Source organism: Suricata suricatta, chromosome 1, assembly GCF_006229205.1.
Source record: "Suricata suricatta isolate VVHF042 chromosome 1, meerkat_22Aug2017_6uvM2_HiC, whole genome shotgun sequence".
Classification (NCBI taxonomy): domain Eukaryota; kingdom Metazoa; phylum Chordata; class Mammalia; order Carnivora; family Herpestidae; genus Suricata; species Suricata suricatta.
The window spans coordinates 161,000,513-161,012,968 of NC_043700.1; the positions used below are offsets into that span (position 1 = coordinate 161,000,513).

The window sequence follows — 12,456 nt, forward strand, 5'->3', positions numbered from 1 at the left end:
TTTAACCAACAGAAGAGTTGGGTCATCCAAACCATGGCCCAGAGAATGAAAATACCAAATAAGTATGAAATGAAATGGATATTCTTGACTAAATGCATCATTCTGTCTTCCAACTGCTTAAGTATATGGACTCTATGTTTATTTAACTTTTTGAAAAGTCAAACCCATGACTTTTTTCATGAATATTTTCTGATCAACCATAGGAGACTATCACTCACTCATTTATTGATTAAATAACCATTTAATAAAACACTCCAACACCCTACAGCTCAAGTTGTAACAGTGAGTCAAGAAGCCTTTGAACTAACCTGCAAAGGGAAAGCCAAAGCCATGAGTCAAAGGCAATGTTAAATTTAGAGCCAGATGACATGGTAGCTAACCAATCACTCTTGCTACCATTTTCTTAGCAAAGCTCTTTGTTTTCCATTCCTGCTGATGATTTGTCTACCACTTTCCACAGTGACTCTCCCTTCATACTGACAAACAGGAAAAAACTATTCAAGTTCTTTCTTACATAATGTTTTGTGTGAGGGGGTGTTGGGGGGAGAAATACAGAACTCAAAGAGCCTTGATGCTTTTTATCAAATCTACTAAACGTCAAGGGCAGGAAATAAAAATATTTTTCTCTTCCGACTCAAATACAATACCCCTTTGTGAGGTTGCTAAGTGGGTACAAATAGCAAATCCGGGAAAAATTTCAGGTGAGAGATATTCATCAAAATAGTTCATTTTGCTAAAAATACCTCTAAGTTGCTCTTAGCATTCCAACTTACATCACACTGCAACTCAGGATGATGAACAAAATCTGTTTCCCCCCTATACTGGCAGTAACTCTGAGGTTACACAAAGGAGTGAAGTATCCTGTCCTATGACACTGAAGTCCTGATAGGCATTTGTCAGTTCCGAGCAGTTGTTTTCAGGATAGAAACAAGAGAGACAGAAGAGAGGAGAGGGATCAATTCAAATCACTGCATCTTTGTTACCTGGTAGCCAGCATTTAGATCAAATACCCAAGAGGTATTTGAGTCCCACAGAGTCCCACAGAGAGCTAAACCCATAATAGCAAAGCTTGCACGGTTGTCATCAGCTGCCCCAGCACAAATGAGGCTCCTAAGGAAGCATAACCACCCTAATGGCAGTAGACTGGTCTGGTGTCCAGAGAGGAACCTGGTGGCTCTAGGGGATGTGTGTGGTCCAGGGTAAAATCCAGCACTCCAAACCCACACCAGTGGAGACACATGAGAAAAGATAAAAGGAAAGAAAGACTCAGCCTTGGGGAGCAGGGCAAAGGCAATGGGGTAAGTAGGTAAGCATTTGGCCCCCAGTGGCACCTGGGCCTCTCTCTCCTCTGCAGGCTTCTCCTTGCCACCCCAGAGTCTCACAGCCCAGCTGCTCCCCTCAACAGGAGCAGAAAATAGATGACAGCTAAGTTTTCTTCAAGTCATGCCAAGAAAAACATTGCAAGGTTAAGAACACAAAAGGCTTCAGATATCTTGCTACTGAGGTTCTCTTTTATAAATTTTAGTATATACATATACACACACAATTCGTTTTTAGTCAAAGGGTTCAAGAATGTTGACAATCTTTCAAGGAGTCACTATGTTCTTAAACTCTTTCAACAGCTCTATTTGTTTTCAAAAGGGTCACAGATTTATTTAATAGCAGTTTATCTTTCAGCTGGCCCATTATAAGCCAAAGCATAACACAGTAAGCATCCAGCATAATCATGGGTTGGAGTTGAGGCTGGATGGTGGGGGGGGGGGTTGTGTGTGGAGTTAGAAACACAAGACCAAGAGTTCACCATATTATTTGCTTCAGGAAAGCATGTCCATGGGCAAAAAGACTAATTTCAGATAAAAAGATAGAAGTAAACGTATGGAGATGAAATATTTCCAAGCGGTCTTGTAGACATGCCCCCAAATCCATCACCCATGTGAAAAAACAACTAGGATCTGTGAAATGTTGGGGAGAATGATCCTTCACTTCAGAAACAGTAACATCTTTCTACCAAGTGATAAAAACCTATCACAAAATAAATACACACCATATGCTCTCTATAAAAAGCATGACACAGAATGCCTTTGTTTTTTCATCAGAAACCTGGCCAAGACATCAGGACCCCAGAGTGTAGCACTCCTCTGGGGTTCAGAAGCCTGCAGGGAGAGCTCCGACATGGACAGAAAAATTGAGATGGTGACAACACTCCTTCGTCTGCTGCCCAACGAATGACGCTCACAGTGCAGAGAGAATGGTCACAAGGATACATTTCAGTCCAGTGGATAGTACGCCAGTCTTGATCCCAGGGCTCAGAGGAAAAGAAGGAAGCTTCAATTGGGGATGGAATGGACCTAAAGGTTAACTGACATATATTAAACCTGGTCTGTTGTTTTATTTGACTAAATTTCATGAAAAATCCAACTGTTTAAAATTCAGGTTCTTGTAAGGACAAAACACTGTCTATGCCGTAGATCAATGATGTACCTAATACTATACTAACCCTATTTCATATGTTTTATGTTTTTATATTTAAATCCTTAAACATAGGTTAAAGTATTTCTATTAAAATACATAAAAATACACAATATGTATATTTAGAGTAGAAATTATATACTTTTAGCTGAATTAGACATTCTGCGCTTGAAGGACACCAGTTATCTTAGGAACTAATACTTCTCAGTGGGGAAGGAAGTGCTGAACCCACCAGCAGAATTAACACTTGTATCTCTCAGACACAGTTCCATCGGCTACTTTCTCCCTCACAAGTCACTAATTTTAGCTTTCATCAAATCAACATGCCATTTGCCAAAAACATGCTGACAGGTCCAAAGACGGGACTGTTAATTATTTCTTGAAAGTCAACTGATCCTTTGACCATTCTTTTTGGTAGTCAGCTTTGTCCACATCAAGATAGATGAATTCTTTAGCAGTAATATGAGGAATATTTTATAATCATTTAGTCCTTCTTTTCACTGTATTAGAACTCATCCATATAAGCACACTAGAGTAAGTTTTTCTCTCTTACTGTTAATGGTTGGCACTGATGTCACTGGGCATAAGAAAATGCCAGGGTTGGTTCTGCTCACAGTATCATAAAATGTAAGCTCTGGAGGGATGTTTGGGCACAACTGAAATATCTATGTGGCAAGAAACCTTACAAATATTTGTTTTACAGTAATGGAATAAGAGAGAAACAGGGAAAGTAGGCCAACTTCTGGAAATAGGTAGGATGGGCTATTTAAGGGCAAATGAAAAGTCAGGGGAAAAAAAGTGCACAGCCATCAGCTAATCAGTCTTCTCATTCCTTTCCCTGTGCCCCTCATTCTGTTTTGCAAATCCACTTAAATCAATTTTTTGTCTTAGGTATTTCTTTTTTTCTGACTGTTTTTTTACTGCTAATTTAATTTATTTAAGTTTTTAGCCCTCAGTTACCTTGTTTGAATAGTTTGAGAATAGATAGTACCTTCTCGGAAAACAAACTAAACACACACACACACACACACACACACACACACACACTTGTATCCATAGAATATATGTGTGTATAATATCCATGAATATGTATATATATACACCTACATCTCTCCTTATCCATATATATGGATATATATCCATATACATGTATGTGTGTGTATATATATCCATATCTCTATATATGTATATATAACCATATATGTGTGTATATACCCATATACAGCCATAGCTGTATATATACATACATATATATATATATATATATATATATATATGAGAACTTCCTAGACTTCTCCATATTCCTAAAAGCAAAATGCAGCAGCAGTCTGGATAAAATCAACAAATTAGGAACTTTTAAGGTTGATTAGTTATTCTGGCCATGAAAATTGAAACAGAAATGAGGAAGATGAAATGAGAGTTTGTCAAAAAAGACTCCAGCAGACTCAGGGCTGGGTGAAAGGATGTGCAGTAAGAGGAAAGAAAACTCGATGCAGTCGGAACTCCACTCCAGCACAGAACAGCCGAGACTAAAGCAGCAAACACGGGCCAACTTCTGGCTGCCGCTCATATTACAATGTGGCTGAGGTCAGGCTTTCAGATGTCAGTCCTGGGGTCTGCTCTAGGAAGGGCAGGGGAATCGCAGTGAGTATCCAAATTGTACTCTTCACGGTATTTATAGAGACCCGGCCAACAACAGCCAGGGGGCTGTTTACCAAACTCCTTCTCCAGCGCCACCCATAAAAACGCTGTGGAAATCACTGCCAAAGCTTACATGGGAATCAAACAGAATGATCTGAATACAGCCATGTAAAACATGTCTCAGTCATTTCATAAGCTCCACAGACGGCTGCTGTGGAAGAAATGACTGTTTACGGAAAACAGAGACCCCAGGAATTGATCCAGCTGCCGGGATGAAAGTAGAATGAGATATTGTTAATTACTTCATTCCACAAATCACACTAGTGACTTACCAGTTCTGGGCTGTAAGACATCTGAGGATACAACTGTCACTCAAACACAGATCTGGCAAAGTTGTGGGAATGGTTGAAAAGGACTGGTACAGACTGCTGTTGAAGTTCTCCAAAGTAAAAAATAAACAAACGGATTCTCCAGATTAAAATAATGGAATGTTCTGCAGACTGCCAAAACCAGATGGAGATAAGTGGTTCACATATATCCCTGAATTTCCAAGAGATGGGAAGCTCCAGGCTCCGAAAAGAACCAAACAGAAGCCCACCAGCCATGGCAGTAACCAGGAGCTGAAAGGGGAGGAGGACCTTGAAGAAATACAGCCCTCTCCAACCTATACTCTCAAAGCTGAGCCTGGAGACGCTTAGGGCCTAATGGCTCTTACTTCATTATAATAACTGCTTGGTTCTCTCATTCTTTCACTACTTACCTGTGTTCCTTTATGTTCCACAGCTTGATTACACAAACCCCTACTTTGGATTTCCCACCAGTTTCATGGGTCAGTCCAGCACCCATGCCCGTCTACCATTCATTGTAGAATCGGGCTGTGTACACTGCTCCACACACATCCATCTCTCCCTACTTCCTAACCCCTCACGTGTTGGGAGCTAAGCTTGAAGGCATCATTCTGTTAGGTCAACATTCCTTTTTAATAGAGAAAAAGGCACATTGCAGCTGTATTAACTGAACCAATGAATTCTTAGTGCCCAACCAAGTCTAGACCACAGCATCTGTGACTGTTTGTTTCAACGCTGAACAGCCAATGTTTAGTTGAGTACCTGGCGTGGAGTAGGAGCTCAATAACTATTTGTTGAGAGATTAGAAGTAATCTTTTTTTCCCTTAAATTCCACTTTCTTCTTTTATTTTCAAATTATTCTCTGTACTAAACAAAGACGGGTTTGTAAATCACTGAATCATGGTTTAAGGGAATTACTAAACTCAAAAGACAGGGTCAAAATCGCAAAAGTTCCCAAATTCAATAACCAATCCTCTTTCTCCTCCCCTCCTTCTGCTTTTCCTCCTCTTCACATCTAGAACCATAACACAGGGGGGAAAGAATCTAGCCTCTTTACCTGTATCAACTTACTTAATCTTCATGAAAACCATATAAGGCAGTTGCTATATTATTCCCATTTTACAGACAAGGAAACAGAGGCCTCAAATGCTTCAGTAACCTGCCAACAAGCACACAGCGAAATTGCAAATCCAGGATTTGAATTTAGGCCATCCGATTCCAGAATCACCCCCAGCTCCTCGTCACCACACTACAATGCCTCCTGAAAACCAGCAGTCAAGAAAACTACTCCAGGGCTGGGAGGAATTATATCCTGGCCATCCACTCAATTAAACATTTATTGAGTGCCTATTACATACCAGAGGCTGAAAACACCAACAGCCCTATGCACCGTTTCTGTCAGAGTCAACATTCTCGTCGCTTTCCTCGTTGCCACTTGCCATCTCTCTCAAACGGTAAGCATGCAGACTCTGTTCGACGAGGGAATTCAGTAAGAACCATTCTTTTCCTTTGTCTTCCTCTCCTAAAATTCCTTATAGAAAAGTCATGACTCCTTGTCAGCATTCTATGGATTTCTAGCAAGAGCCCTTGGCAAGACACAGCAGCCCAGAATGGTACAGACATCGAATGGACATAAAGAAATGAATAAAATGGTGTCTGGAAGTCCCTCTCTGCTCTACTCTTAGATGAGGAGGTGTGTTGGCCACCTTTCTGTGCTCTGCTGAATAGTCCAAAAGGCAAGCCAGACAGAGAGCACCTTCTGCCTCGGGAAGGTCGTCTTCTAGGCTAGAAGGGTGACCCTGTGCACACCTAACACAGGAGGCAGGGGGCAGAGCAGCACGCACCCCAGGCAGGATCTCAGAATCAAAGGCAGGCTGCTGACGTGTGACATCCCCGTGCGGTGCAGAGCTGTCCCCTTCCCCCGGGGGGCTGCTGAATCAGCCAGGCTGGGAACAACCTGAAGCAAAATTTCAGGCTCCCCAGAAGTTTGGTTTATTCAGCACCATGAAGGAAAGAGCAGCCGTTCAGGGAGGGAATAAAACTGAGGCGCTGGCTGAATAAAGGTGATAAAAATAGATTTTCCGACTCTACGAAGATGAATCATTTTGCCATGGGGATTCGCTAGGCTCTGTTTCAGCTCGGTTTTCAACCCGGCCTCATAAATTTGAGTAAGGAAAATTTCCTTCCCCTAGATAACCAGCGCCATGAAGCCGTTAGCTTTCAGACAGGTCTGACAGGATTTTATTAGAGAATTGCCCGGAAATAACCTTCAGTCCTTCCCCAGCCGGTAATAAATACTGACTTTGAAGGACAAGGTTCCAGGAGAGCTAGGCTGGGAGAAGCAGCCCTTGACCCCAGGCTGAGTGTCTCTTCAGACTCCCTCCCCAATTTTCCCCATTCTTTCCCTCCTCATTTTAAGAAATGGAAATTTTTAGGGAGCAAGGGGTCGGTGGAGACAGGAACAGAATGTGGGTCGGGGCTCAGGTGAAAGCGCACCTCATGCAGCCATTCGTCCCGGTCCGGTGACATCAGTGAGGGTGAGGACCAGGCGGCTGGAATCAATCTTTAAGATGCAACAGAGTTATTTTACATCACAGAATCCTTGAAAAATCCTCTTTCTTTTGATGAAACGAAGTGCCATGGCTTACCCCAAAAGAATAAAACAAGGTTTCCTTAGAGAATAAAAAGGAATTAAGAGCAACAGGTAGTCGAAATATCAGGGGACAAGGGGAACTCTACAGGAAAGTAACTGTGGTATTATTTTAGCCTCATCGTCAGTGTACAAAAAGGAACTTTTTTCTAACCAAGTGTTAAAGTCGAAATAGCTCCATTCCTTCCCTTATGGACACTCACAAACAGGTATACTTGGTGGATTTTACTTACCCCAAGTCCTCATACTCTGTGTGGAAGTCCAGCGCGCCCACCCGCGGAGATGGGCGGGGCATCTCGCCCCTCCTCGGGGCTCCAAGTCAGCCCCAGCCGGGCAGCTGCAACATTCCTTTCCCCAAACCGTCCTCAACGCCCGCAAACCCAGCTCTGCCCAGGAGCAGGCTGCAGCAGCCTAAAGTGCTGATGCAGGCAACAGGGAACTTACTGGAAGGGAGCGTGATTGCCACACCTATTGGGGGAGGAGGCGGAGAATTCTGTTCTCTCTGAGGAAGGGGAACAGAATCCCCATGAGGTGGAGATGCCCACATGCAGTTGTGCAGGACAACTCCACGACACTGCTGGGGGCACAGGAGGCACCCGATACCATCAGTCAATGTGGATCTGGAACAGGCACCCTGACAGGACCTGAGGGGCAAGAGTTCAAGTCCTGGCTCTGGAACAAAGTAGCTGCATGACCCCAGGCAAGTCACTGCCTTCAGATTCTGTTTCTTCATTTGTAAAATAATGGTGTTTCACAAATATCTCTCTCAGCGGCTTCTGGTTCTGAAATTCTAAAACCATCATAATAATCATGAACATAGTAATAAGCACAGATACAATATGTTGAAAACCTACTATGTGCCATCTACCACATTAGGCGTTTTACGTATATCCTCTCATTTAATCCCACAATACTGAGATGAGCTTTCTCAACCCCATTTTATAGATGAGGAAACTGGTGAACTCACTCCACGAATCCCCATGAAAATGAAGAATCATCATATCTACTCAGTGTTTTGAATTTAAATGTAGGCATTTAATCTTTGTGCCTGAAATTGAGATGACATCTGAGAACGGAATTTCTACACTGTTGCGTGATTAATGTGTTTACGATCCTCTGCTGGTATAATTCTGAGGTCCTAGTATTTATGGTTATGACTGTTCGTGCTACTGCAAAATCCATTTCCCACCTGTTGTTTTTTATTAAACCTCCCTAAAGGACATGAAATATTTCTTTGTGCAGATTCTAAAATGGGGAATCATGAAATATGTGAACAGAAAGCTCGCGTGTGGATTGACCATTTGGAATTTTCAAATGCCATAAAAGTACTGTCTACAACCAATTCATCATTTGGAAAAGTTTATTCGATTGATATGCCAGCTGACTCACTGGTATCCTGCCATTTATGGATTCCAATACATCAAATGGCAGGCTGACATTCAAGATTTATTAATAACTTCTGTGTTTCTTTGTCTATTTTATAGTTTCCGTGTGTTATGCTCTATTTTATCTTTACCTTCGTTCTATTTTTTAAGGAAACTTTTAATTTCAGTACAGTTTTTAGATTCACGGAAAATTGCACAGATAGTACAGAGAGCTCCAACATGACCTACACCCTGCACCTGACATTGCTATGGGACACGTTCGTCACGGCTAATGAACAAACGAACATCGTTATACTACTGCTAACTAGACTCCATGTTTTGTTTGGATTTCATTAGATTTTCCCTTAGTGTGCTTTTTCTTTTAGAGATCCCATCCAGGACACCACCTTATTTTTAGTTATCCTATTTTGTTTTCACTTCCTGTGGACGTTCCTTGTTTCTTAGACTTTCCTCGTTTCTGATGGCCTTGACAGTTCAGAGGAGCACTGGTCAGGTATTTTGTACTTCATCTTGGGTTTGTCTGATATTTCTCTCACGGTTAGACTAGGGTAACGGGTTTTAGGGAGGAAGACGACTGAGGTAAGTGCCATTCTCATAACATCACGCCAGTCATCTTTTATTTTTAATTTTTAATGTTTTTATTTTTGAGAGAGAGAAAGAGAGAGAGAGGCGCACGCGTCAGTGGAGGAGGGGCAGAGAGAGGGAGCCAGAGAATCTGAAGCAGGCTTCAGACTCTGAGCTGTCAGCACCGAGCCCAATGTGGGGCTTGAACTCATGAACCCCAAGATCATGACCTGAGCCAAAGCCAGATGCTTAAACGACTGAGCCACCCAGGCACCCCAGTCATCTCGTTTTTTAATAAACGGAGAAAATATTTAATCAAATCAAAACTTTAAACTGAATAAAGTTAAATATCAACAATTACTAATAAATATTAAATTATATGTCAACCAATTGACTCAGAAATATAATATCTTATATTGGCAAGAGAATGACGGAGAGCGAGACTAATTTTTGCACCCACTGAGATGAGGGGAGGCCCAAGATTCCAGCAGGAAGCCAGCTAATTACAAGAGAGGTGTCTAGCAAGTTCTTTTGAAACGCTTGCCAAGACAAACTTCCTACAAAAACAATCTCAGATTATGTCACATTTTAAGAGAAGTCTTGGTTCAACCTAGCACGATCTCAGCCTTTCACACAATGCGTGCAGATGTTAGGGGAAACGTTCTTCCTGTTGTCCAACAACAGAAGACTACAACTCCAGGTTTGGAGTACAAGCTAAAATTCAGCTCTACAGAAATTTCTTCTCGAAGTAAACTATGATTATATAAAAAGAAGAAGTAAAACTTAGACTGAAATATGTATTTCCTGCCATTATATATTTTTTCCTCACAGCTCCTAACTTAAGGTCTGTCCCTGCAGGGGAAAAAAAGTGAGGAACTGATGTAATGTCACAAACTACTAAATGCTGTCCAATGAGAGATAAGAAAGAACAAGTGGTTTCTTTCTTCAAAGAATGGCTTTTTTCGTTTGGGTTGTTTTTTTTTTTCAGGGACAGGAAGGGGGAAAAAAAAGCTAGGAAAAAAAGTTTTATAGCACTGCTATATATAACCTTCCACCTCGGCAGAGACACAAAATAATAATGGAAACAAGCTTGGAAAAATAATTTGTGGTGCGTGAAGAGGATTTTAGCCAGCAAGTCTAGGCACTCACAGCATATGTGAACAAGAATCTAAGTGCTCAGCTGGCTTGCTCACTGTTAGAGGGGCTGTGTAACCCCGTTCCCCGTTTATATGTTGAAGTCAGAAGCCCAGTAACTCAGAAATGTGACTGCATTTGGAGAGAGGGTATTTAAAGAGGTAATTGAATTAAATTCAGTCATTAGAGTGGGCCCTAATCCAATATAATTGGTGTCCTTATGAGAAGAGATTAGGGTACCAACACACACACACACACACACACACACACACACACAGAAGGGAGACCATTTGAAGACACAGGGGAGACCATATGAAGATGGCTGTCTGCAAGCTGAGGGGAGAGGTTTCAGAAGGCAATAACTCTTACATCTTAGATTTCTAGCCTCCATTAACTGTGAGAAAGTTAATTTCTGTTATTTAAGTCCCCCAGGCAGTGGAACTTTGCCACAGGAGCCCGAGCAAACGGACCCGCCCACCTCGTATTAAGAGGGAAGCATCATGGGATATAAAAGAGGCTAGAGGGCATGGATTGGTGCAACGTTATACTTCGGTGAACAGTCATATGAAGATCTTTCTAAGTCACAATCTGTCATGATTTTTGTATCTAAGTACGATTGCTAAGGGCTCCTCCTGTGGTCTCAAACTAATTTCAACACCTCTGCTTCCTCCCCACTCTCTCTGCCAAGTGTTGCTCACACGCTCCAAAGATAAGACTATAATTTGGGGCGGAAACGCTTCAAAGCTTGTGGCTTTAGAAAAAGAAATAATTTGTGTTCATTTATATGTAAGCATAAGGATTTAACTTCAAAATAATCCATTCATTAACCTCATCCAATTTTTTATAACTTTTTCCTTAACTTCCAAACCAACATTTCTAGTTCTCTGCCAGACATCTGCACATGAATGAATATCTCTTAGATATAGCCAACTCAATATGTCCAAAAGAGAATTCATGTTTTCTCTTGGAACCCAGCTCTCATCCCTTGCTCCCATGATTCCTATTAATGGCACCATTATTCTCCATGTTGTTCAAGTCCAAAATGTAGATGTCATCCTCCTAGGATTATTTCTCAGATTTCATCAGGTCTACAAAGTACATTTTTTCAAGCCTCTGAAATAAAGATGCATCTTTCCATCGCTGGTATCTTAGTGCTGTGCCATAATTTAATTGGCAGCTTTTTTTTCAATTAGTCATACTTTAAAAAAATGGTATGTCTTATAATTGATGGCATATTCTATTCAGGGAAAAACACAGAAACATAAATTCTGTCTCCTCACCTCCACTCCCACTATTTTTACCAAGGTTTAGGTCCTCATCATCTCTTACTTGGACTACTTGTCTCCTGATTGACTTTTGCTGCTGGTCTCTTTCCACAATCTGCTTTCCACATAGCCACCGGAGTTGTCCGGAACACAAGATTCCTTTGTTTTTAGTGGCTCTTACCACATACGAAACATGGCCAAACACCTGCAGGTGGCATTTCTGGTCTCAGCTTACTGCTCTTTGTCCACTTTCCCCAGCACTGATTTCTCTCCGGGATCTTGAGGCTTCAGCTGCAGCCGCAGGCAAAAATGCAAGCCCCTCTCGGACAAGACCCAGGCTCCTGGGGCTCAGAGCCTTCCTCATTCCATCCCCAGAGGCTAGAACATGCTTCCCCCAACTCCAGGGCTCCTCACTATTTACAGATGCCCAGTCCAGATCCCACAACTTCCAAAGTTCTTAATCTCAAAGAGAATTTTTCTCCTTGTTCTTCCTTGAACATTCTATTTCATTAACATTTCACAGCCTACGTTTATTAGAGCTTATTTGTGTATTTGTCTCCCAGAAGATGATCTCCTGAAAGGCAGGAATTATGTCTTGAGTCACAAGTAGATTTTTACTTGGAAAACAAAAGAGAACACACCATCTCTCTTTGGTGTATGTGTGCAGAAGAAAACTGGAAGACAGACATTAGATGCCATGCAAGAGATGTGGTCCAAGGAAAACTGTGTTATCTTTAAAGTTCTGTAACTATAAGAGACGCATTTTCAGGAAAATAAGAAATCTATGCCCCAATTTCTCAATAAACATACCATTTCACTCACTGTGGCAGAGAGCTTCTGAATAGTTCCCAGTGGCCCTTCCTCCTGTCCTGTGTAATGTCCTCCCCCTGAGTGTGGGCAAGACTAGTGACTTTTTTCATTTAATCTTATTTCTGTGACTTGCTTTTAATTAATAGAATATGACAGAAGTGATAAACTGTCACTTCCGAGATTGGGTTATA

At 41.6% G+C, this 12,456-nt stretch overlaps 1 protein-coding gene across 8 annotated transcripts in view; it reads right to left on the reverse strand.

Moving 5' to 3' along the window:
* LIMCH1 (LIM and calponin homology domains 1) overlaps window positions 1-12,456 on the reverse strand; it is a 322,655-nt gene that overhangs the window by 154,973 nt on the left and 155,226 nt on the right. The gene's annotated exons all lie outside the window — the stretch shown is intronic.